The sequence below is a fragment of the Myotis yumanensis genome, unplaced genomic scaffold (genome assembly GCF_028538775.1).
Source record: "Myotis yumanensis isolate MYYU_CA2020_CCGP unplaced genomic scaffold, mMyoYum1.0.hap1 SCAF_19, whole genome shotgun sequence".
Lineage (NCBI taxonomy): Eukaryota > Metazoa > Chordata > Mammalia > Chiroptera > Vespertilionidae > Myotis > Myotis yumanensis.
In genome coordinates this window covers 95,211-122,602 of record NW_027223770.1, presented here as the reverse complement: position 1 = coordinate 122,602, position 27,392 = coordinate 95,211, and the positions used below count along the sequence as shown (strand labels likewise).

The following is a 27,392-nucleotide window of genomic DNA, read 5'->3' as shown; positions in this document are numbered from 1 at the left end:
CACAGGTTGGAACAATTCTTACGTTGTTGACAAATGCCACACACGCACACATGTGCGTGCACTTGGTTCACAGTTGCCGCCTGTGGGGCTCTTTCAGGTGTGTCCATTTTCCTTCCTCTTTTTCACAGGGAGGAAGGAGGCAGCGAGTGTAATCACCAGTGAGTGAGTGTGTGACATGAGACTGAGGATTTCCTGTGGAAAGCGGGTGAGCGGACGGGTGGGTGGAGGGAGGGAGGCAGGGAGGACACATCCATCCATCCATCCATCCATCCATGGACGGAAATTAAAAGTTTAACAAACAAACAGTGATGGTGAGTAGTCACGTCCTAGGCTGCTACCTTCCCTGACAAAGGTCAATCTTTCTTTTTTATAGTGTTTTTATTGATTTCAAAGATGGAGGGAAAGAGAGAGAGAGAGAGAGAGATCAATGATAAAAGATAATCATGGATCCACTGCTTCCTGCACACCCCCTCCTGGGAGGTGGGGCGGGGGGGGGGGGGCGGGCGGTGGCGCCAGAGATCCATCCCACAACCCGTGCATGTGTCCTTGACCTGAATCCAACCTGGGACCCTTTAGTCTGCAGGCCGACGCTCTATCTCCCCTGAGCCAAACCAGCTAGGGTGTAATTTTCCTTTTTAAATCCCCTCATTTTTATTGAGTACATTGCTGACTGTTACCTATCCTATGCCCACCTAAGTAAGAGAAGTATGTGTCTGTCATTTTATTTTAATTTTTATCCAATCTCAGAGGTTTCCTGTCCCCCCCCCCCCCCCACTTTGCCTTCTCTGGCCTCCCTCATCTATGAACTGGAGCAGAGTGTGCTGGCCCATCTGGTGACCCGGGGATATTGAGTCAAATCATCCCTCACCAGGCCTCCCGAGACCCTCATCACTCCACTCCCACCTATGTCTCTCCTCCTAGGGGATCTAAGACGCCGAGATCTACAGTTGACCTTTGCCTTGGACCCTGGACTCAGGCCCCTCAAACCCCTCCCTCTCGCTCCCCACCCCCTCTCACGGGATTCCCAAATGGGTGAGGGCTGGTTCTGGGTTGGAAGATAGAGGGCACTCTTTTCCACCCGGACAGGTCGGGCCGGTTTCTCAAACAGCCTCCCTCCCTGAAGTTGGTGAGCTGCAGGCCTGAGGGTGGGGGGACTCGGAGAAGCCAGAGGCAAGGTCTGAGGCCCTGATATCACCGGAGAGCTTTCTGCATTTGAATGAAGCCCTGGAGTGAGATCCATTGGAATGAATCGCCCTGACCTCCTCCCCTCCCGCTTGCTCCATCCCCCACCCCCTACTCCCCATCCCCCACCCCAGCTCCCTTCCTCTCAGCCCTCAGGTCAGGGGCTTCTGAGACTCTGGGCCTGGAATGGGAAGGGGCGGGGGAGAGGGTAATCACACAGGCAGGGGGAAAGCTGAGTTGCTTCCTGTGAGTGTATTTGAGCCCCAAGGTCCCTGTGGGCCCAGCAGAAATCTGTGTCTGTGGGGGCAACCCTCCTGCCTGCTAAGAGGTGCTGTCCCACCCTGGCCGGTCATTTCCCTGCCCCATCTGGGAGCTGGGCTCTCCTGCCCTGGTTCTGCACACAGGTGTGCGCCCGGCTCTACACTCTCAACACAGCCTGGTTCCCAGGACCTGTGGTGAATCACTAAGACCCCCGCTCCCAAGGCCAGTCCTTTCATCTCAGCTCCCACAGCTGCCCTTGGTCAGCCCTGGGTGACCAAGCCCTTATTACCTCTGAGTTGCTACACATGGCCCTCTTGCCTGCTGGGAGCCACTGAGCAAAAGGGTTTTATCCTCAGCTCCGAGCTGCCTTTTGGCGGACACCACTTCAGTCCGGGGCTGAAGCTCTCAGTGGACAGACAGGCTGAGGCGGCCAAGCCAGGGCAGGCTCCAGGCAGGGACGGGATCCCCAGGTCAGGTCTCCTTTGTCCAGCCCACCTGTGTTCTGTCCAGGTCGTGGGAGATGGCACTGCCCCACATGGGGGAGTGGCAGCTTGTGTTGTAATGTACCACACGAATCACAGAAGGACACCTCAAGAAGTCGAATTAAAGAGTCACATTTATTGCAATCCGGGACTATGAGGGTACATTCCCAAATCTCATAGTAATAAGATGGTGGCAAAACCAGATTTATATAGGCAAAAATCACAAAGGTATTGATTACATCCCAGGGTTTGGAATGAGGACCCTGGTTTGCACAAAGCAGTTACAGAAGCGAGATTGAGCTGATTAATTATCTACAAAGAATATTTATAGTTTTGGGTCTTTGGACCACTGAATTGATAGAAACACATTATTTAGAGCCCTCAGGTCTTGGGACCACTGAGTTGACAGGGAAACATTATCTGGAACCCTCAGGTCTTGGGATAATTGTGCTGTCCTGGTTCCCAGGTACAGAAGAATGTGCTTCGATAATCAGTAAGATCACAATCAATGGGATAGTCATTCAATCAATAAGGCATTCAATCGAATGCGATGATTTATACAATTCAGAAAATCAAAATAACCTGTCCATTGTTAAACAAAGCAAATAGGTACCATACTTCACTTGTCACAGCAGCCAGGCTTGCGGTGGACTCAGAACCAGCTCAGGAGGTGCAGCATGCTCCTAGTGCCCTGGTAAACCAGTTCTCTGGGCAGGGAGAGTCCTTGAATGTAGCATCTGGGCAATTTCTGTGGTGTAAATACTCCCACCATGGCCCATTCCAGGCTCCCATGGTGACGTCGGTGAATGCACTGAGCTCAGAGCTGGGGAGACAAGCACAGTCTGCTCCCCCCCCTCCCACCAGCACACCTTGTGCCTCTTTCTACCTACCTCCCCTCACCCCCAACCACATTGCCATGCCTTCCATGGGGCTGAAATGCTCAAGTCCCAGCCGTCCCTGCTCACAAAAGCCTCCGCAGGGTAGGGGATTTCACTGCTAGCCCCTAGACAGCGGCCTTGAAGCTCTTGGGATCCTCAGCAATAAAGCACTTTACATCCCTCCGCCCCAGGCAAAAAAAAAATGATAAGGATAACCAGGAAGCTGGTCGTGCCCACAGGGGCCTGGAAAGATGGGGCGTGCCCCTAACAATCCAAAACAGGTCTAGCTGCAGGCAAGGTGGGTAGCATTCAACTCAGTGGTGCCAGGAACTGGCCAAAGCTCTCCCTCGTCCGCTTTCTAGCAGGGGTCGGGGGGTTGGGGGTGATGGTGGTGTGGGCTAGGTTGCCAAAGAAGATTAACCTTTTTTTTTCTTGGATGGAGGGACCCCCTGAGTCTAATTTCTCCCAAGTGTTGGTGAGTATGTACCCCCAAAAAGGGGACTCGCAAGGTACTGCAGCCTGGTTCCCCATCTAAGAGACACATGGGTAGCTAGCGGAGCTGAGAGTGAGAGGCGACTCTGCCAGCCTCTGGGGCTGCTTGAGGCCATTCTGAGCGGGGCGGGTCCCCCATGAATCTGGCCGCTCGGGCTCTGCATGGAAGTTCATCATGGAGAAACGACTGTTGGCAAACAGACATATGTTTGGTCAGTCTCCAGATGAGATTCCTCTCGGGATGTTCCCTTTTTAAAAATCATCATTCTTTCCCTAACGGTTTGGCTCAGTGGATAGAGCGGCGATGGCGAACCTTTCGAGATCGGCGTGCCAGCATTTTGAAAAACCTTAACTTAACTCTGGTGCCCTGTCACATATAGAAATTTTTTGATATTTGCAACCATGGTAAAACAAAGACTTATATTTTTGATATTCATTTTATATATTTAAATGCCATTTAACAAAGAAAAAAATCAACCAAATAAAATGAGTTGTGTCATAGGTTTGCCATCATTGGGATAGAGCATCAGCCTGAGGACTCAAGGGTCCCAGGTTCAATTCCGGTCAAGGGCATGTACCTTGGTTGCGGGCACATCCCCAGTAGGGAGTGTGCAGGAGGCAGCTGATGGATATTTCTCTCTCATCGATGTTTCCAACTCTCTATCCCTCTCCCTTCCTCTCTGTAAAATAAATAAATAAATAAATAAATAAAGTATATTTTAAAAAATAAAAACCATCACATTCTCCCCTGTTGGTTCAGTCTCTGGCTCATTGAAGTCTACATACACACGACCCTTCTAATAAAACCCCACAAAAACCAACAACCAACATATGTTGGCGTCAGTGGCTTAAAGACAAACACGCAGACAGACAGACAGAGACCAACCTCTCTGTCCCTATCAGTTGAATTGGGGACGATTTGAGCAGGAAAATATAAGTTGCCCCTGTCCCATGCCCTCATTGAAAGGGGACAAGTTCTGATTTTAAAACAGCCGTCGGTCAGTCGGTCTGTCGGTCGGTGGGTGGGGTACCCCTACCTACCGCTGTGGGCACACAAGCTTGACTCCCAGGGAGAGGGAGACTTGGTTGGGTAGGCTTAAGAACCGGTAAAGTAGCCCCGGCTGGTCGGTCGGCGTCTCCGAGAGCTTCAGTACCTTCACCTCTTAGGATTATTGCATTTTTCCAAAAGTGGTATGAGTGAGAAGGGGAGATTCCCTCTCACAGTCCTTGGAGCATCTCTCGGTTCGCTTCTGTGTGCTTTCTCTTTGTAAATCCAATTTCTGTCTTTTGTTGTTGTTGTTTTCTACACTCTTTCTAAGGGTGACCTGGCTTCTGACAGCAGAAACAGACGCCTCTACCCTTTCACAGCAGACCTCATGGACAGATTCTGTTGCCTCGCCCTCAGAAACCAGCAGGTGTATATGTCGTGTTCATGGAAAAACATGCAAACCCGTGGAGAACTTTCATGAGTTTACTTGAGCCAAACTGCCCACACTTGCCAGGAAGCAGAACCGGAAGGGGGTTGGGACAATGCTCCTGAGAATGGCTGTTTTTCACTGTGTTTTATTCATTCTTTCTCTAAATTATTATTTAATACATTTTTATTGATTTCTGAGAGGAAGGGAGAGGGAGAGAGCGATAGAAACACCCGCTACTGGGGATCGAGCCCACAACCGGGCCTGCGCCCTTGACTGTAATCGAACCCAGGACCCCTTCGGTCCCCAGGCCGATGCTCTACCCACTGACCCAAACTGGCCGGGGCGTCACTTTGTTTAAAACGTGACAATCCAATTCAAGGAGGAGACATAAGTGGGTTACAGGAAATCCACTGGTGATAGATGAAGGAGGGAAGGAGCGATGGAGGTACCAAAGTGGGGTGGGGGGGGGGGGAACCTCTGGGATTGAATAAAAAGTGAAATGATAGACGCACACTTCTTTTTATTTTTTTAAAAATTTATTTTATTGATGTTTTACAGAGAGGAAGGGAGAGGGAGGGAGAGAGAAACCTCATCAGTGAGAGAGAATCTTGGATCTGCCGCCTCCTGCACGCCCCCTAGTGGGGCTCGAGCCTGTGACCCGGGTGGGCGGGCGGGCATGCGCCCGGGAACCCCAAATCAAACCCGGGACCTTAAGGTCCGCCGCAGGCTGACCTCGGCTCTACCCACTGAGCCAAACCGGCCAGGGCCTCACTTACTTCTTTTCCTGAGGTGGGTGCAGGATAGATAGTTAACAGGCAACAATACACGTGATAACAATAGCAATGAAGGAATTTATGGTCTGTCCTGCAGAGCCCCCAGGCGCATTTGCTTGTGTGTGTGTGTGGGGTGGGGGGGGGGCACGGGGCGGGGACGGCGGGATGTTACAAGTTCCTCTGACATTTTATAGCATAGGTATGTTGTGTCTTAGATGCAAAAGGACCATAGGTTCAGTTAAGGTAAACACTGACCTGGTCTGGGAAGACTCCGGCCTAGGTAGGACGGGACTACCCACCACTACTGCTCTTAGTAACAGTCTCCCTTCAGACCATCCCTGCGGTGGCTTTAGGCCTCTCGGTTTGCAAGACCGCCAGGCAGGCCTTCCCCTGAGCTCATCTGGTTAGCATGTGGCCCCTTTCGTAGTCCACAGTTGTGTGGGAATAAAGGAGTCATCCTTTCTGTCAAAGAAGGGAGTTTAGGCAGCTTCCCTTTTGGCTCCAGGGTCTTGGCAGCAGCCATTTTGAAACGGCAAAGGTCAACCCCTCCCTCTTATCTTCTCCACCCCGCCTCCCCCTCCCACCCCCCCCCCCCCGTTTTAATTTCGCTGTTTTGTTTTTCCATTAAATTCACATTTTAATTATGTTGACATAGACTGTACAAAATTGACTTTCTTCACCGAAAATGACAGCGATGTTTTCTGTATTCCTAGACCAACTACAAAACGCATTCTTGTCGGTTGTCTAGGTTTCGCTTATAAATCGAGACGTGGCAGTAGATGTAACCGCGGGAAAAGACGCAATGAAACAGACGGATCTGTTGTCAGGATCCATGGCCTCTGATCCTGTCTTGATCGTGAACCGGAAGTGTGCCACATGTTCTTGCTAAAAAGCTTATGAGGATATAGGCTCAATGAAGCAATGTAAACAGCGACACCCAGATGTGGGTGTAAGGATGGCGGGTTCTTTCTTCAATGTTTCACAGTCATTTGTTTAAGATCATCGAATAAAGACAAAATTCCACACCGAAATCCTTATCTGGCAAGCTCACGTTTCTTTCACGAGCTGGTCATTTCACTGTTGGTTACAGATTTCTCGTAGCATACTTAAAACTCCTGCTAGTCAGAGGTTAGTCGTGAGCTTCATTGCACAATTTTATGAAACAGATTCCTCCCACACCTTCTCAAAATTTATTTCTTCAAAGAACTGATAACTCAATGCCCAACAACTGTGACAATGAATGTGATGTCTGCAATGACCTCACTAAAACAAGCCCAAAGTGCCATTGGCAGAGATCATGCAGAAGTGCAACATGGCGCTTCCGATGCCTGCCGCCCTCTGGAAGAACAAGTTAGTTCTCCAAAGCATGAGAGTTCACACCGGGGCCATTTAAGCAGAGGATCAGTGGCTATTCTACTCAAGAGATCCAGTGATTAAGTGACCCACCTATATCTTACAGCTTTTCTCTGTTTCCTTTCAAATTTCTCAGATTTTTTTCAATAGCAAATATAAGAGAGAACGCATTTTAAAAGTCCCTCGGGTATTTCTGACACTTTCGGAATTATCTGTAGGAAGCTCTGACTTAGTTGTGTAGACTTTGATGTATGTGTCCACCGTTAAATCCAAATCATGTTTCACATCGAAATGCATGTTAAGCAAAGCTAAGCTACTTGACCTTTGCCCTGTCAAAGTGTTCCTCGGGTGTGCTTTGAGACGCTTTCGCCCGTTTTCATAGCGTTCGTTCTCAACCTTCATCACAGGGAGAATTCGTAGGACCTTTAGGAATGTATAAACATGAGGAAAAAACTTGATGTCTGGCAGGTGGAGGGCTTCATACATGGTGGATGGAAGCTCTATATCTTTTCATCTGGGTTTCCACTCGATTCTCCAACAATGCAGCTCAGCTGAGAGTGCTGCATCGGGATTGGGTAAGTCGCTGACGTACATGTCAGCCTGGTGCTCCTCCGGCGTATTGAATTTGAGCTGTCCCATGACAGAGGGGACCAGAGATCAGCATTGAAGAGCTTTGGGGTACTGTTCTGAGACTATCTCTTTCAGTTCCTGAACAATGTGTTCCACTGTTGTGACGCTTAGAGGCTCTTTATAGCACCTCTCGGAAGTCAGCTGAGACTCCAGGTTCCCTTGCTGAGCTCTGCGGAGCTTCCCAGGGAGCTTCATCAGAATAGCAAATGTGGTTGCCAAATTGGTGGCTTCCTCAAACCAAAATTCACAATAAACTTCAATATCTTCCATCACTTCATGTAGCGAATGCAGCGTCTACAGTCGAGCTACTGGCTGCAGAGAAGACATCAGAGGTCTGACCTTGGAGATTTTTGCCAGAGGCTCCTGTGAAAGGTAGGGCGTTTTTAAGAACAACAATGGTAACCACGAAATCAAAATCTGTTGCTGCACTGCAGAGTGCGAATGCTCGGCCTGCTATACAGTTTTCCCATCTACTATGTGTGTCCTCATGTATACCGCCTACACAGAAAACAAGCACTTGCAGGAGCTCCGCTACAATTTCAAAAGCATCGTGCCTGCCAGCCCGCTGAGAATGGCAAATTTCCTTCAGTTCTTTCCAGCTTTCTTCATTGTTCTGGAAGAGGACAGAAACGACACTGTCAAGCTCTAAAAGCGGTTGTGGTGACGGATGGAAAAAAGATCAAACTTCCTCCACTGTTCCAAACGCAACAGACACCGATCTGGCCGACCGCGGACTTCAGGCACAGGGAAGAGCAGAGTGTGTAGAGAGCTTGGGGAGGGATGTTTCTCCAAAAGTCTAGAAGCAACAAATTTCGTTTTGGTAGGAAAGCCACTGGACACAATGTAAGCCTGGCCACGACAATATTCCATGTGTAATCCCCAGTTCTCGGGTCTTGTCGTGGGAAATGTCATAGCTAAAATTTCGGCAGCGGCTTCAGAAGGCAGGAAACCCACAGATTCTTCTCTCAGTTCACGAGCTTCGTCAGCAAACCTCCCCAACGCGGGCAGGTGCTCTTCCCCTGCTGTGTCCACTATGTGCGTGCGTGCTTGCGTGCATGCATGCCTCCGTCCCTCTGTCGCGGGCCATGAAAAAAAAGGGAGAGTCTCTCACTCCCCTGAGCGTTCCTTCCCCGAATGCGGCTCTTACGGATCTCTAGCATCTGCTTCTGCTTGTACTTTTGAACAGGACGGTGCGTTGACTGCTGTGGTCTCAAAGGGCTTTCTCAGAGAGAACCTCTTCACCAGAATTTATCGGGCACTCCGACAGTGCCTGCCTGCCTGCCTGCCTGAAAGTTATCGGGAGTGAAGAGGCCTTCTGGGATTTCATCAGCTTCATGTCCATCTAGAGCAGTGGTTCTCAACCTTCCTAATGCCGCGACCCCTGAATACAGTTCCTCATGTTGTGGTGAACTCCAATTTCATTGTTACAGATTGAACATAATAAAAACATAGTGATTAATCACAAAAAAATATGTAATTATACATGTGTTTTCTGATGGTCTTAGGCGACCCCTGTGAGAGGATCATTCCACCCCCAAAGCGGTCACAACCCACTGGTTGAGAACTGCTGATCTAGCTGTATGTTTTGTTTTCCCATAAGAATCAAAACTTCAAATAAAGATTTTAAAGTATTCTTTTGTTTACTTTCTCCTCAAGGGTTAAAGGTAAAATGTCTTCATCCTGTTCTTCACCCCCTTCTGTACTGGAGTTCTGAGCAAGGCTGTTGTTGATCGCTCTATATTTGTTTTTGTTCCTGTTCAGAAGTTTCGTCAATTTTTTTTCCTGTTTCCATGTCCTGATTTCATCTTCACTCAATTCTTTTATTCGTTTTCTATGTCTACTATGTGGACTGTTCAAATGACTGGTAAGATCACCTATTGTTGGTATTACATTAACTCGAAGAACTGTACTATAAGGAAGGACTAGTTCTACAGATCATAGAGGTCTCAGAGTGTTTGGCACATCATCGATAACGTTTATTGAGTTGTTCAGGTGTTTTATCTTCTAAGTTTGCTCTCCTACAATTTCCCACCCACTTCTGGCATCTGGCCGGATCCCTCGGGAACCTGAAGAAGGCCAAATCTGACTGCATGCTCTTCCGCATGCAGTCCGCCGCCCCGCACCCCCCCCCCCCCCTGCAGAAGTTTGGCATCTTCGCTGGCGCCCCACCCCCGGTCCAGCACTCCTTTCCCCCCGATGCCCATCACTGTCTTAATAACACAAAATGCAAGTACAAAACATTGTACAAGTATGCTTTTCACTACATGGAAGTGCAATAATACATTTGTGTGGCTTTTTAAAATATATCTTCATTGATTTCAGAGAGGAAGGGAGAGGGAGAGAGAGCCATAGAAGCATCTACCATGAGAGAGAATCACCCATCGGCTGCCTCCTGCACACCCCCTGCTGGGGATCAAGCCTGTTACCCGGGCCTGTGCCCTTGACTGGAATGGAACCCTGGACCCTTCGGGTCCCCAGGCCGATGCTCTACCCACTGACCAAAACAGGCTGGGGCGGCACTTTGTTTTATACACGACAATCCAAAGAGGAGATGTAAGTGGGATACAGACAATCCACTGGTCATAGATGACTGAGGGAGGGAGGGAGGGAGGGAGGGAGGAAGGGAGGGAGGTGGGAGAAAGCAAAGTTGGTGGGGGTGGGGGTGGGGGTGGGGAGTGGGGGGAACCTCTGGGATTGGATAAAAAGTAAAATGATAGCCACCACAACTGCTCTTAGTAACAGTCTCCCTTCAGACTAGACTTGTGGTTGCTTTAGGCCTTTCAGTTTGCAAGACCGCCACACAGCCCTTCCCTGAGCTCGTGGGGTTAGCATGTGGCCCCTTTCGTCGTCCACAGTTGTATGGGAATAAAGGAGTCATCCTTTCTGTCAAAGTTGGGAGTTTTAGCCTTAACTGATTTGCCTCAGAGGATAGAGAGTAGTCCTGCTGACGGAAGGGTCACGGGTTCGAGTCCAGAGAAGGACACCTGCCTGTGGTGTGGGCTCCATCCCCAGTGGGGGGGGGGGGGCGGTGTGCAAGGAGGCAACCGTTATTTTGGCTCCAGTGACTTGGCTGCCGCTATTTAAAAAATATATATTTTATTGATTTTTTTTTACAGAATGGAAGGAAGAGGGATAGAGAATTAGAAACATCAAAGAGAGAGAAACCTCAATCAGCTGCCTCCTGCACACCCCCTACTGGGGATGTGCCCACAACCAAGGTATATGCCCTTGACCGGAATCGAACCCGGGACCCTTCAGTCCTCAGGCCGATGCTCCATCCACTGAGCCAAACCAGTTAGGGCGGCAGCTGCCATTTTGAAACGGCAAAGGTCAATCCCTCCCTTTTATCCTCTCACCGCCGCTCCAAATCCCCCATTTTAACGTTCGTGTTTTAATAGCAGGAAATACAAGTACAAAACATTGTACAAGTATACTTTTTACTCCACAGAGGTGGAATAATACCTTTGTGTTGTTGTTGTCATTGTGTGTGTGTGTGTGTGTGTGTTTTAATATATCTTCATAGATTTCAGAGAGGAAGGGAGAGGGAGGGAAGTAGAGAGAGAGAGAAACACCCACGATGAGAGAGAGAATCACCGGGTCAGCTGCCCCCTGCACACTTCCTACTGGGGATTGAGCCCCAAACCTGGGCCTGCTCCATGGACTGTAATCAAACCCAGGACCCCTTCGTTCCCCAGGCCGATGCTCTACCCACTGACCAAAACCGGCCGGGCCGTGACTTTGTTTTATAAGTGACAATCCAAGGAGGAGATGAAAGCCGGTTACAGAAAATCCACTGGTGATAGATTAGGGAGGGAAGGAGAGAGGGAGGGAGGCAAAGGTGGGGTGGAGTGGAGTTGGGAGTGGCAGGGGGGGAGGAAACCTCTAGGATTGGATAAAAAGTGAAATGATAGCCCTGGCTTGTAGGCTCAGTGGATCGAGCGTCAGCCTGCGGACTGAAGCTTCCCTGCTTTGATTCCCTTCAAGGGCATATGCATGGGTGGAGGGCTCAATCCCCAGTGGGGGACATAAAGGAGACGGCCAATCCACGATTCTCTCTCATCATTGATGTTTCTATCTCTCTTTCTCTCTCCCTTCCTCTCTGAAATCAATAAAAATATTTTTTTAAAAAAGTAAAATGATAGACACATATTTCTTTTTTTTAAAGATGTATTTTTGTTGATTTCAGAGAGGAAGGGAGAGGGAGAAAGAGAGATAGAAACATCATCCATGAGAGAGAATTATGGATTGGCCAGCTCCTGTATGCCCCGTAGTGGGGCTGGAGCCCGTGACCTGGGCAGGCATGAGCCCTTGACCGGATTCGAGCTCTCCCTGCTCTCCTTGCCTTTTCAATGACAGCACCCACCCCAAACCCACCCCCTTACTGTCATGGATGCTTTTCATGATCCCTGAGAGGAAGAAAATATCCCCTGTTGCTGAACCCTGGCTTTTCACACTGCAGATGACCCTCTTGGACAGATGCAGGAACTCTCTCCCTCCCAGTCCCAGAAAGGGTGTTTTGACCCTTAATCTCTTTCTTGGTTTGTTTTCTTTCAATGGTGGTAAACACAGACCTCCTTTGAACCTTTGATAAGCCTACAGTTTACATTCACACTCCTTTAGCTTGATTTTTAATACAACTCCCGGGGTCAGGATCACGACTTTAGAGTCACGGTTGGTTCACCCAATGAGAGGACTCGTGTGTGTGTGTGTGTGTGTGTGTGTGTGTGTGGTGGTGGTGGTGGTGGTGTTGGGGCTGGTGCTGGTGGTGGTGAAAAGGACCACATACTGTACTAAACTTGAAAAGCTCAGGGGAGGCCATGCATGGTGGCCTTACAAGGCTAACGTCAGTTTGGGGTGGGTGATCCTGTCCTAGGCCGACATCTTCCCTGACAGAGGTCCATCTTTACCTGGACTGAGCCTGTCTGTCGCTTTCTTTCTTGCATCCACAATCACACATCTTTGAAAAGTCAAGGGGATTTTCCATCTTTTCTGGAGCCCTGGAATCACAGGCACAGCTCTGTGAATATCACAAACCCCATCACGATGACCGAGTTCATGATTGACTATATGAGCTATCCTACACCCACCCACCTAGGTAAAAGAAGTCTGTGTCCATCATTTTACTTTGCATCCAATCCCAGAGGTTTGCCCACTTTGCTTTCTCCCACGTTCCTCAAATGTCACCAGTGGATTTCATGTAAACCACTCCTCTTTGGATTGGAGTGTATAAAATAAGGCGGGGGGGCAGAGCGACATTGCCATTCTTGGGAACATCCTCTCCAACCGTTCATTGAGACAGTGCTTCCCAGCGTGCGTGCGACATTTGTGGACAGTTTGGCTCAAAGACACTCACAGAAATTCTGCACAGGTTGGAGGATTTCTTACGTTGTTGACAAATGCCACACACGCATACATGTGCGTGCACTTGGTTCACAGTTGCCGCCTGTGGGGCTCTTTCAGGTTTGTCCATTTTCCTTCCTCTTTCTCAAGGGGAGCAAGGAGGCAGCGATTGCGTTCACCAGTGAGTGTGTGATATGAGACTGACGATTTCCCGTGGAAACCGGGTGAGCGGGCGGGTGGGCGGAGGGGGGCGGGAGGGAGGAAAGGAGGGAAGGAGGGGAGGAGGGAGGGAGGGAGGGAGGACACATCCACCCATCCATCCATCCATAGATGGAAATTAAAAGTTTAACAAACAAACAGTGATGGTGAGTAGTCACGTCCTTGGCCGCTACCTTCCCTGACAAAGGTCAATCTTTCTTTTTTTAAAAAGAAATTATTATTATTTTTTTAAAAATATATTTTATTGATTTTTTTTTACAGACAGGAAGGGAGAGGGATAGAGAGTTAGAAACATCGATGAGAGAGAAACATCAATCAGCTGCCTCCTGCATACCCCGCACTGGGGATGTGCCTGCAACCAAGGTACATGCCCTTGACTGGAATCAAACCTGGGACCCTTGAGTCCACAGGCCGACCCTCTATCCACTGAACCAAACTGGTCAGAGCTTTATTTGTGTGCATTTATTGATTTCAAAGAGGAAGAGAGAGAGAGAGAGAGAGAGAGAGAGAGAGAGAGATCAATGATGACAGAGAATCATGGATCAACTGCCTCCTGCACACCCCCTACAGGGGGCTGGGGGGCGCTCTGGGGATCCAGCCCGCAACCCGGGCATGTGCCCTTGGCCCGAATCAAACCTGGGACCCTTTAGCACGCAGGCCGACACTCTATCTCCGCTGAGCCAAACCAGCTAGGGTGTAATTTTCCTTTTTAAATCCCCTCATTGTTGTTGAGTAAATTGATGGCCATTAACTATCCTAGGCCAACCTAAGTAAGAGAAGTATGAAGAAGTATGTGTCTATCATTTTACTTTAATTTTTATCCAATCTCAGAGGTTTCCCTCCCTTCCCCACCCCGCTTTGCTTTCTCTCGCCTCCCTCAACTATCACCAATGGAGTTCATGTAACCCAATTACATCTCTTTTGCTTGTCATTTATACAACAAGGTTAAAACACACACACACACACACACACACACACACACACACACCTTCCATTCTATGGAGCGTTATCCCAATATGTTGAGAATCTGCTTCCCGGCGGTGGACCGAAGGGTCCGGGTTGTGGGATCGATCCCCAGAAGGGGGCATGCAAGAGACAGCCGAGCCATGATTCTCTCTCATCATGGATGTTTCTAGCTCTCTCTCCTCCTCTCCCTTCCTCTCTGAAATGAATAAAAATATATATTTTTTTAAAAAGGGAGTTTAAGCAGCCGCCATTTTAGCTCCAGAGACTTGGCAACCACCATTTTGAAACGGTTAAGGTCAACCCTTCCCTTTTTTCCTCCTCCCCATCTCCCCCCTCCCCGCCCCCTTTTAGGTTCACTGTTTTATTTTTTTTTATTTTTTATTTTTTTAAATATATTTTATTGATTTTTTTTTTTTTTTTTTTTTTTTTTTTTTTTTTTTTTACAGAGAGGAAGGGAGAGAGATAGTTAGAAACATCGATGAGAGAGAAACATTGATCAGCTGCCTCCTGCACATCTCCCACTGGGGATGTGCCCGCAACCCAGGTACATGCCCTTGACCGGAATCAAACCTGGGACCCTTCAGTCCACAGGCCAACTCTCTATCCACTGAGCCAAACCGGTTTCAGCTGTTCACTGTTTTAATAACAGGAAATACAAAACATCATCCAAGCACACTTTTTACTACATAAAGGTGGAATAATACATTTGTGGCTGTGTTTCTTTTTTTTAAATATATCTGTATTGATTTCAGAGAGAAAGGGAGAGGGAGAGAGCGCTAGAACATCCACGATGAGAGAGAGAGAGAATCACCGGTCAGCTTCCTCCTGCACACCCCACACTGGGGATCAAGCCCGCAACCCAGGCATGTGCCCTTGACTGGAATCGAACCCAGGATGCCTCGCGGTCCACAGGCTGATGCTCTATCCACTGAGCCAAACCGGCTAGGGCCATGTGTTGTTTTTTGTTGTTGTTGTTGTTTAAAGAGTGAGTGAAAGGGAGAGGGAGGGGGCAGGGAGAGGGGGAGAGAGAGAGAGAGAAAATTGTTTTTCCACTTGTTTATTCATTCGTCCCTAACTTTTAAAAAAATATACAACAGTAGCAATGAGGGAATTTGTGGTCTCTACCCTGGGACCTTGGGCTGTGCCCTGAGGGCAATGGGAAAAGGAAAGTGACTGTTTACCGGGACATTCACTACTCCAGAGACATGTGATCCTAGACTCTAGGACCTAGAGGCATAGAAAGACAATAGGCTCAGATGCCAGTAAGTTCAGTGGCTCTGAGCTCCACTGAAGGCAACAAAGTTTTAATTATAGAAGGTAAATAAATCTCAGAATAAAAAAAAAGAAAGGAGAGGCTGGGAGCTCAGAGGAGATACCGGGCCTAGGGCATGACTGCCCACTCACTATACACTGCTTTCTACTTTAACAAGTTTTTTGTTTTGTTTTGTTTTTTTAATTCAGAGCATCCTGGATGGTCACTTGAGGTGTCTGAGTTTGCAAGGCCAGGCTTCCCCCGAGTGGGTCAGGTTAGCATGTGGCCCCTTTTCATCCACAATGTTCTGAGTTGGCTCAACGAGATAGACCACTGACTCAGAATCTAAATTTAAATGCCTGTTATTAAGCTGGCCAGCTGACCACAGCACCTATCTCCCCCTCTGGGAGATTCGGAGCATGTGGCAGAGATCAAGGGTGCAGTATGATCCTTTATAGCAAAACAGTGTTAAAAAATACAAAGCATTTCATTAGAAGTTCACAAAAAGTTCATGAGAATGGAGGGGAGGTAAACAGATTCACACCTGGCTGGATTTAATCATAACACATTGTTTTCTAAGACAATCTAGCAATTTTTCTCTGCCACGGTTCCTGACATTGAAACAATCAGTAACCTTTTCCAGGCCACAGGCCCTCCCCCTCCCACATTCCCTTACCCTTCCATGCCGCAGTCCCTTACCCTAGCACACACAATGCAAAGCTTCTTATGTATTTACACCTTTCATTTTATCCTATTGCATTTCATTTCATTTTATTCACCGATGTGTCCCCCAATAAATTCAATTCCGAAAAAAAAATAATAACTGAAAGGAAACAGAGAAAATGATTCCTCCATTGTTGCCCCGTGAATACTCGCTGCCTTTAGAGTCGTGACACCCCCACCCCCAAACCCCCCCCCCACACCCCCCACCCCCACCCGTTGAGGTTTTAAAGGTCCCGGGCCCGCAAAAAGTGTTCTGGGTACATCCTCTCGGTCCTCTGTCAGGCCCCACTCCCCAAAAAACTTTTCCAGTCCCCCTTCTGCTGCTAGGCCATGTGTGTGTGTGCGTGCACGCGCACCAGGTGGTGGAGCCCGCCCTGCCACCCCGCCGCCCTCCATGGGCCCCGGCCGGCCGACACGGTCCCACTGGAGCGGTGGGCGCAGGGAGGAGATCGGCCACCCTTGCCCCCTGCCCCCCTCCCCAAACACACACACAGCGGGCAGCAGGGCTCCCTCCCTGGCCAGGCTGGGTCCAAGGCCCCTGAGCCGCCCCACTGACTTTCTCGCTGGTGTTCGCGAGCCACCTGGCTGCCGTTTTTATATGGTCTTTCCCTTGGTGCGGGGTGGCTGTCTGGCTAGGCCTTGGAATTCAGTTCATTCTGGAAACCTCTTGCTACTCGGGTGCCACTGTGTGTGAGTGTGAGTGAGTGAGTGTGTGTGTGTGGGGGGGGGAGGAAAGGGAGAGGGAGGGACCCTGAGAGAAACTCCTCTGTCTTCCTGTTTCTTAAAGGAAGGGCGCTAGTCAGAGCCACTACAGATCCTTTGCATTATCTGGTCAATGGACTGGCCTGGCCCGCATACCCCCATGCCCTGTACTGCCAGACTTTCTTGCAGAAATACCTCCACCCGAAGAGTTCTTCACCTTTGTTTTAAAAAAGAGAAAGAAAGAAAGAAAGTAAGAAAGAAAGAGACATCAACAAAGGAGCAAACAGACCCCAGGCCCTCCCCATCCCCTGCAAGCCCCCAGTCAACAAACAGAACTCCAGCTGCTCTCCTCCTACCGCATGCCCTTACCAGAGTCGCTCACTGTCTTAGAAATACGTTGGGGGCCCGCTCAGCGAATGACTCCTGCCCCCCCCACCCCCCACACCTCTGGCACAATTCGGTGCCTGGAACCAAGCCGATCTTGTCCTTTCCTTCCTTAAGTGACTATGCCGCCACCTCAGCTGCTCAGGTGAGCTAGAGACAATATTCCAAAGTGGCCAGATGGCAAAAAAGACTCCAACTGGACGTAAAGATCGAGGGGGTGGGGGTGGGGGGAGAGACGATGAGCACACACACTGGGACTCGTTTTTGCACTTTAGGCAGAAAGCCAGCTGAGAGGCAGAGGAATCTGTAGGAACGGGCCTCCCTCATCTCTCCTTTTGCCTCCCCACCTACTTAGTGGCTTGCCCACAATCGCCCCTCTCCTTTCAACCCAGTCTGAAAAAGCGTGGATGCGGCTCTTCCACGGTCTCCTTAGGAGCGCTCCCCTTTTCATATCAGACACTTGAGGGAAAGAAAACGTTGCCCTCATGTCTCCCTGCCCCCCCCCCCCCCCCCCCGTGTGTCAGGTGAATTTTTCAGAGCCACCTCCTCCACAAACCCTAAGAAGATGGAGGTAGGATTTTGGCCTCGGTGACATTTTCCTCTCTGGCATCTTAGAATGCTACCAGTGACTTCCAAGTGTTTTCAAACACTTTTGCACCGTTTCCTACCATTTGTCAGTGTACTGACTTCACTTTAGCAGTGATTCCCAAGTTTGGCCACACGCTGTTCTGCACAGTTTCTGATGTTGATCAGTGATTTCAAAGTGCTTTCAAACACTTTCATATAGTTTCCAGCCTTCTGGAAGTGAATCCCAAGTGGTGTCAAATACTGCTCTACACTGATTCCTGATGTATATTTTTTTAAAATAATGTATTTCTTTATTGATTTTAGAGAGGAAGAGAGAGGTAGAGAGACTGAAACATCCATGATGAGAGAGGAACATGGATCGGCTGCCTCTTGCACGCCCCCTACTGGGGATTGGGCCTGCAACCCGAGCATGTGCCCTTGGCCAGAATGGAACCCGAGACCCTTCAGTCCGCAGGCTGATGCTCTATCTGCTGAGACAAACTGGCTAGGGCTTGATGTGTTCTTTAAAATATATATTTTTTATTGATTTCAGAGAGGAAGGGAGAGGGAGAGATTGAAACATCCACGATAAGAGAGGATCATGGATCGGCTGCCTCCTACACACCCCGTACTGGGGATCAAGCCCGAATCCCAGGCATGTGACATTGACAGGAATCGAAACTGGGACCTTTTGGCTCTATCCACTGAGCCAAACCAGCTAGGGCTAGTTTTTTTTGTTTGTTTGTTTTTGAGAGAGTGGGGAAAAAAAGAGAGAGTGGAAGGTAGGAGAGGAGGGGAGAGGAAGAGGCAGGGAGAGAGAGAAGTTGTTTATTCATTCATCAGTAGCTTTTAAATATATATAAATGAAAATGCAAATGTTCGTTTGTTCAAAATCTTAAATCTCCGAAAGGTCCTCACCGATTGCTTTGAAATTTTGGCACAATGTTGCATTCGAATACGCGCATGTTTCCATATACCTATATACTGACTATTATATAGATGTCACACCTGTGACAGGTAAAAGCATGCTTTTTTTGAAAAACAGAGCCATCTGTTGGACATAAAAGCAACACACGCTATACTAAAAATTTATGATTCCATTTCAATATTTCTGTTTACAATTATAAATTGCAGATAAAATTAACCACAAATATGCATGTCCAGCTGCAAAATGATCCATCAGCTGAGATATTCTCACATCAATTGCTGGGAATTGGGAACGGAAAGGTGCCGGTTGATCTTACCTCAGGACGAATTTCATTGCCTCATCACTTCTGCAATTTAGTGACGTCAAAAGAAGAATTGGTTGAAAAAGTATTTCCCAATATTCAAACCAATGATAAGAATCACGATTGGCTGAGTGAATGAGCTATTCTTGCAGCCAAGAACAAAGACTTCTACGGACTTAACAATATCATTCAGTCTAACATTCAAAGCGAGGCAGTCACATACAAGTCCGTCGACACTGTTGTGGAAGCAGATGAAACGATTAATTATCCAACAGAATTTTTGAATTCACTCGATCTGCCAGGGATGCCACCACATGTACTGCAATTGAAAATCAGCATGGCAATTACCATGTTGCGAAATGTCAACCAGCCAAAGCTTTGACAGGCATGCGGCTTGCAGTGAAAAAATTAATGAGCAATGTCATAGAAGCAACAATCTTGACAGGACCTTTCAAAGGTGAAGATGTCCTCATTCCTCAGATTCCTATGATTCCAACGGATATGCCATTTCAATTTCAGAGATTGCAATTCCCAATTCGATTGGCGTTTGCAATCTCCGTTAACAAAGCTCAGGACCAATCTTTAGAATTGTGCGGTTTATATCTAGACGTGGATTGCTTCTCATATGGATAATTATATGTTGCTTGTTCTAGAGTTGGCAAACCAGACAATCTCTATATCTGCACAGACAATTGAACAACACAAAATGTTGCATACCCACAGGCATTGTGAAATTAAGCGTATTAGAAACGTGTGCTTTCTCTTTTCTTTCTTTTCCATTTAACCAGACTGAGCCATAGCAATGCGTGGCTGGGTACAGCATATACATATTTCCCCTACCCTGATTGGTTCAGTGCATTGAGCGTTGGGCAGCCTGTGGACCAAAGGGTCCCGGGTCTGATTCCAGCCAAGGTCATAGACCTTGGTGGCAGGTTCTTTGGGCCCTGACCCTGGTCGGAGGCAACCAATTGACGTGTTTCTCTCACATCGATGTTTCCCTCTGTCTTGCCCTGTCTCCTCCACTCTTCCTAAAAATCAATGGAAAAATATCCTCAGGTGAGGATTAACAGGAACAAATATATATGTGTGTGTGTGTGTGTGTGTGTGTGTGTGTGTGTGTGTATTATTGATTTTAGGAAAGGAGGGGAAACAGGGATGGAAGGAGGGAGAGAGAGAGAGAGAGAGAGAGAGAGAGTGAGAGAGAGAGAGATACCTATCAGTTGCCTCCAATACATGCTCCAGCTGGGTATTGAACCTGAAACCTGGAAAGGAATCAGTGACCTTTCAATGCGAGACATGACTCTCAACCAACTGAGCCACACCAGCCAGGGCTCTGTTGCTTCCTGTATGTGCCCTGATTGGGGAATGAAACCACAAACAGTGGCATAAGGGAAGACACTCTAGCTAACTGAGCCACCGGTCCAGGGCCAAATTGATTGATTTTGTACATTTGATGGACAAGGTCTCATCCAGATTTACCTCATTTCAAAGACACATACTACGGGGCGCCCCCCCACCCTCCGCCCCCAGACTTTCTTGTCATTCATAAGGTGAGTCACGCTAAAATCCACAACCACATGACATTGCAGCAATGTTCCCCACACCCACCTGCTTGTTGTCTTGTCTTTGGTCTTTCTGGTGAATATATATATATATATATATATATATATATATATATATATATATATGTATAGGCAGTGGCAGATGTGGTCCAGGTTATCGTTTATTGCCTGTATGGCTTCCTGGCTCTGTTGCTTTGTTTGTAGGCCTTGGAAAGGCCTCCTCCCTACATTGAAAATCATAGATTTGGGGTGGTGGGGGGTAATGGAAGGGGGGAACACAAAGGAAAGCCAAAGAGCAAGAAACCAGGGGGTGGGGTAAATGGTGACAGAAAGAGACTTTATACTTTGGGCGCTGTATTCAGGTGATGTTTCGTTGAGTTGTACACTTGAAAAACTTGCATGTATGTGTGTGTGTGTGTGTGGTGTGTGTGGTGTGTGTGTGTTTTCTTGGAGTTCCATACCATTAACCTGAGAAACACTCAAACCTGTAAATAATTTCTGTGATGAGTTTATTTGAACCAGACTGTCAACAACTGCTGGGAAGCAGAATCTCAAGGAATTAAAAATCTATTCTTTTCAAGGCAGGGAAGAGGCCTTTCCAAGGCCTAGATAACAAAGTCCGGAGGCCAGACCAGAGGTGAAGGATAAACTTAAGTCATCATATAGGAGTTTAAAAGCACCCTGTCTCTGCATAGATACACAGCACAGCAAAGCCCAAAGTCCCCAAGCATGTCTTTGACCTATTTTTATAAATCACCATCCAAGGATGAGACTTGTAAGTGGTTTCAAACACTGTTCTACACTCTTTCCTGTTGTTGACCAGTGGGTTTCTATGAAATCCAGTGATGATAGATGAGGGAGGTGGGAGAAAGCAAAGGGGCGGGGGGGGGGGGGCCGTGTTTGGTAAGCTGTAAAACGATAGTGAGAGGTCAAAAATTAACATGACAATAGTAACAATGAGAGAATTAGTTTTCTCTGCCCTGGCACTCTGGCTGTGCCCCAAGGGCACTGGAAATAAGGGAAGTGACTAGTTACCTCTTGTCATTCACTAGTCCAAAGATATGTGACCCACCCTAACCGGTTTGCTCAGTGGATAGAGCGTTGGCCTGAGGGCCTGTGGACTGAAAGGTCCCAGGTTCGATTCCAGTCAAGGGCATGTACCTTGGTTGTGGGCACATCCTCAGTAGGAGATGTGCAGGAGGCAGCTGATTGATGGTTCTCTCTCATCGATGTTTCTAACTCTCTCTCTCTCCCTTCCTCTCTGTAAAAAATCAATAAAAAATATATATAAAAGATAAATATTCATTTATTGTACAGTTAAGGCTGACGCTCTATCCACTGAGTCAAGCCAGGCAGGGCAACATGTGGCCCCTTTTCATCCACAATGCAAAGCTTCTTATGTATTTACACCTTTCATTTTATCCTATTGCATTTCATTTCATTTTATTCACCTATGTGTCCCCCAATAAATTCAATTCCGAAAAAAAATAATAATAACTGAAAGGAAACAAACAGAGAAAATGATTCCTCCTTTGTTTTTTTGCCTCGTGAATACTCGCCGCGCTTAGGTCTTCAGAGTCGTCGTAGTCCCCCCTCCCCCCACCTCGGATTGAGTTTTTAAGGGTCCTGGGCCGCAAAAAGTGTTCTGGGTCCATCCTCTTGGTCCTCTGTCAGGCCCCACCCCCCAAAAAACTTTTCCAGTCCCCATTCCGCTGCCAGGCCGTGTGTGTGTGTGTGTGTGTGTGTGTGTGTGTGTGTGGCGGGGGGGGGGGCTTCCTGGGCAAACCCCAGGTGTTGGACACCCCGCATTGCTGCCCCACCGCCCGCCACGGGACCTGACCGACACGGTCCCACTGGAAAGGTGGGCGTGGGGAGGAGATCGGCCATCCTTGTCCCCTGCCACCCCCCTCCCCACAAACACACACACAGTGGGCGGCGGGGTGCCCGCCCAGGCCGGGCCCACAGCCCAGGAGCCGCCCCACTGTTGTTCTTGGTGTTTGTGCGCCACCTGACGGCCATTTTTTTAAAAATATTTTTTATTGTTTTTTTACAGAGAGAAAGGGAGAGAGATAGAGCGTTAGAAACATCGATGAGAGAGAACCATCAATCAGCGGCTTCCTGCACATTTCCTACTGGAGATATGGCCCCAACCAAAGTTCATGCCCTTGACGGGAATTGAACCCGGGACCTTTCAGTACGCAGGCTGACGCTCTATCCACTGAGCCAAGCCGGTTTCGGTGATGGCCGTTTTTATATGGTCTTTCCCTTGCTGCTGGGTGGCTGTCTCGCTGGGCCCTGGAATTCAGTTCATTCTGGAAACCTCTTGGTACTCGGGTGCCAATGTGTGTGTTGTGTTTGTGTGTGGGGGGGGTGGTGGAGGGGAAGGGGAGAGGGAGGGACCCCGAGAGGTGTTGAAGAAGAACTGTCCCCACATTGTGGTGGGGACTCCAGGTCGCATCTTAGCACTCGTGCGGAACAGGAGCCTCAACTTGAGAAATGTGAAGCACTTCCTGCTGGACGAGTGTGACAAGATGCTGGAGCAGCTAGACATGCGGCGGGATGTACAGGAGATCTTTCGCCTGACGCCACTCGAGAAGCAGTGCATGATGTTCAGTGCCACGCTGAGCAAGGAGATCCGGCCTGTCTGCAGGAAGTTCATGCAAGATCCCCTGGAAGTGTCGGTGGACGATGACACCAAGCTCACGCTGCATGGGCTGCAGCAATACTATGTCAAGCTCAAAGAGAGAGAAAAGAACCGTCAACTCCTTGACCTCCTGGATGTGCTAGAGTTTAACCAGGTGGTGATCTTCGTGAGGTCGGTGCAGCGCTGCATGGCCCTGGCCCAGCTACTCATGCAACAGAACTTCCCAGCCATCGCCATCCACAGGGCCATGGCCCAGGAGGAGCACCTAGCATGCTACCAGCAGTTCAAGGACTTTCAGCGGCGGATCCTGGTGGCCACTGATCTGTTTGGCCGAGGGATGGACATTGAGCGAGTCAACATCATCTTCAATTATGACATGCCTGGGGACTCGAACACCTACCTCCACCGGGTGGCCTGTGCCGGGTGCTTTGGCACCAAAGGCCTGGCTATCACTTTTGTGTCTCATGAGAACGATGCCAAAATCCTCAATGAGGTTCAGGGTCGGTTTGAAGTCAATGTGGCGGAGCTTCCTGAAGAAATGGACATCTCCACATACATGGAGCCGAGCCGCTAACCACACACCTGACATCCCGGAACCACCCTGCTTCCCACGTGCTGCTTCAACTCCTCTTTCTAGGCAACAGTGCGGCTTTCTTGCTCTGTTCAAACACTGGACATTTGTGTAACAATAGATTTGCATTATGGAAAAAATACAAATATGGGCTTGTATTTTGCTTCCTCACCCCATTTTTCAAGTCATATATATTGCTAGATTGATAGAAATATTCCAACTATTATACCGAAAATTCTTGTCTACCCCTCACTAGTTCTCCCTAATGTTCCATTAACATGGAACATTTGTTAAAACTAAGACGTCTGCATATTATTATTAACTAAGCTGCAAATTTTATTCAGATTTCACCAATTTTTTGTTATAATGCACTTTGTTGTTCCTGGATCCAATTTGGGATACCACACTGCATTTAACATCTAGTAATTTTGTCAGTTAGATGAAAATCCCAACCAAAATTAGATTCTGTTCTGATTCATTCTAAGAATAAGTATTCTGCAGTTATTATCAAGAATTATGTCAATGTATGATAAAATACAATTTTAATCCTATTATATTCTTCCAAGTTTCAAACTGGAAAACCAACCAGAATCCCAAGTGGTGTCAAATACTGTTCTACAGTGTATTGCACTTTAGCAGTGATTCCCAAGTGCTGTCAAACACTGCTCTACACTGATTCCTGATGTATTTTTTTAAAATAAATGTATTTCTTTATTGATTTTAGAGAGGAAGGGAGAGGTAGAGAGACTGAAACGTCCATGATGAGAGAGGATCATGGATCAGCTGCCTCTTGCACGCCCCCTACTGGGGATTGAGCCTGCAACCCGGGCCTGTGCCCTTGGCCAGAATGGAACCCGAGACCCTTCAGTCCGCAGGCTGATGCTCTACCCACTGAGCCAAACCGGCTAGGGCTTGATATGGTTTCTAAAATATTTTTTTTTATTGATTTCAGAGAGGAAGGGAGAGGGAGAGATTGAAACATCCATGATAAGAGAGGATCATGGATCGGCTGCCTCCGCACACCCCGTACTGGGGATCTAGCCCTTATCCTGGGCATGTGCCCTTGACAGGAATCGAAACTGGGACCTTTTGGCTCTATCCACTGAGCCAAACCAGCTAGGGCTAGTTTTTTTGTTTGTTTGTTTGTTTTTGAGAGAGTGGGAAAAAAAAAAGAGAGAGTGGAAAGTAGGAGAGGAGGGGGGAGGAAGAGGCAGGGAGAGAGAGAGATTGTTTATTCATTCGTTGGTAGCTTTTAAATATATATATATATATATATACACACATACATACATAAAAATGCAAATGTTCATTTGGTCAAAATTTTAAATCTCCAAAAGCTCTTCACCGATTGCTTTGAATTTTTTAAAAAATATATTTTATTAATTTTTCAAAGAGAGGAAGGGAGAGAGATAGAGAGTTAGAAACATCGATGAGAGAGAAACATTGATCAGCTGCCTCCTGCACATCTCCTACAGGGGATGTACCCGCAACCCAAGTACATGGCCTTGCTTAGAAATTTTGACACAATGTTGCATTCGAACACTCGCTTGTTTTTATATATCTATATACCTGCTATTATATAGATGTCACACCTGTGACAGGTAAAAACATACCTTTTTTGGAAAGCAGCACCATCTGTTGGACGTAAAAGCAACACACGCTAAACTAAATATTTTACAATTCTATTTCAATGTTTCTGTTTACAATTATAAAGTGTAGATAAAATTAACCACAAATATGCGTGTCCAGCTGCAAAACGATCCATCAGCTGAGATATTCTCACATCAATTGCTGGGAATTGGGAACGGAAAGGTGCCGGTTGATCTTACCTCAGGACGAATTTCATTGCCTCATCACTTCTGCAATTTAGTGACGTCAAAAGAAGAATTGGTTGAAAAAGTATTTCCCAATATTCAAACCAATTATAAGAATCACGATTGGCTGAGTGAACAAGCTATTCTTGCGGCCAAGAACAAAGACATCTACGGACTTAACAATATCATTCAGTCTAACATTCAAAGCGAGGCAGTCACATACAAGTCCGTCGACACTGTTGTGGAAGCAGATGAAGCGATTAATTATCAAACAGAATTTTTGAATTCACTCAATCTGCCAGGGATGCCACCACATGTACTGCAATTGAAAATCGGCATGGCAATTACCATGTTGCGACATGTCAACCAGCCAAAGCTTTGACAGGCATGCGGCTTGTAGTAAAAAAATTAATGAGCAATGTCATAGAAGCAACCATCTTGACAGGACCTTTCAAAGGTGAAGATGTCCTCATTCCTCAGATTCCTATGATTCCAACGGATATGCCATTTCAATTTCAGAGATTGCAATTCCCGATTCGATTGGCGTTTGCAATCACCGTTAACAAAGCTCAGGACCAATCTTTAGAATTGTGCGGTTTATATCTAGACGTGGATTGCTTCTCACATGGACAATTATATGTTGCTTGTTCTAGAGTTGGCAAACCAGACAATCTCTATATCTGCACAGACAATTGAACAACACAAAATGTTGCATACCCACAGGCATTGTGAAATTAAGCGTATTAGAAATGTGTGCTTTCTCTTTTCTTTCTTTTCCATTTAACCAGACTGAGCCACAGCAATGCGTGGCTGGGTACAGCATATATATATTTCCCCTACCCTGTTTGGTTCAGTGCATTGAGCGTTGGGCAGCCTGTGGACCAAAGGGTCCTGGGTCCGATTCCAGCCAAGGTCATAGACCTTGGTGGCAGGTTCTTTGGGCCCTGGCCCTGGTCGGAGGCAACCAATTGACGTGTTTCTCTCACATCGATGTTGTCCTCTGTCTTGCCCTGTCTCCACCACTCTCCCTAAAAATCAATGGAAAAATATCCTCGGGTGAGGGTTATGTGTGTGTGTGTGTGTGTGTGTGTGTTTGTGTGTGTGTGTGTGTATTATTTATTTTAGGAAAGGAGGGGAAACAGGGAGGGAGGGAGGGAGGGAGGGAGGGAGTGAGGGAAGGAGGGGGAGAGAGAGAGAGAGAGAGAGAGAGAGAGAGAGAGAGAGAGAGAAATACCTATCAGTTGCCTCCAATACATACTCCAGCTGGGTATTGAACCTGAAACCTGGAAAGGAATCAGTGACCTTTCAATGCGAGACATGACTCTCAACCAACTGAGCCACACCAGCCAGGGCTCTGTTGCTTCCTGTATGTGCCCTGATTGGGGAATGAAACCACAAACAGTGGCATAAGGGAAGACACTCTAGCTAACTGAGCCACCGGTCCAGGGCCAAATTGATTGATTTTGTACATTTGATGGACAAGGCCTCATCCAGATTTACCTCATTTCAAAGACACATACTACGGGGCGCCCCCCCGCCTCTGCCCCCAGACTTTCTTGTCATTCATAAGGTGAGTCACGCTAAAATCCACAACCAGATGACATTGTACAAATGTTCCCCACACCCACCTGCTTGCTGTCTTTGGTCTTTCTGGTGAATATATATATATATATATATATATATATATATATATATATATATATTCATAGGCAGTGGCAGATGTGGTCAAGGTTAGTGTTTATTACCTCTATGGCTTCCTGGCTTTGTTGCTTTGTTTGTATGCCTTGGAAATGCCCCCTCCCTATGTTGAAAATAATAGGTTTGGGGTGGTGGGAGGTAGTGGAAGGGGGAACACAAAAGAAAGCCAAAGAGAAAGAAACCAGGGAGGGGGTTGGGGGGGAGGAAAATTGTTAAAGAAAGAGGCTTTATACTTTGGGCGCTGTATTCAGG

General features: G+C 47.6%; 2 pseudogenes; one reads left to right on the top strand and one right to left on the bottom strand.

The window, feature by feature from the left end:
• Positions 1-7,031: 7,031 nt before the first annotated feature.
• On the bottom strand, positions 7,032-9,621 carry LOC138998068 (52 kDa repressor of the inhibitor of the protein kinase pseudogene; annotated as a pseudogene).
• A 13,032-nt stretch (positions 9,622-22,653) lies between these two features.
• On the top strand, positions 22,654-23,631 carry LOC138998067 (ATP-dependent RNA helicase DDX39A pseudogene; annotated as a pseudogene).
• Positions 23,632-27,392: the final 3,761 nt, after the last annotated feature.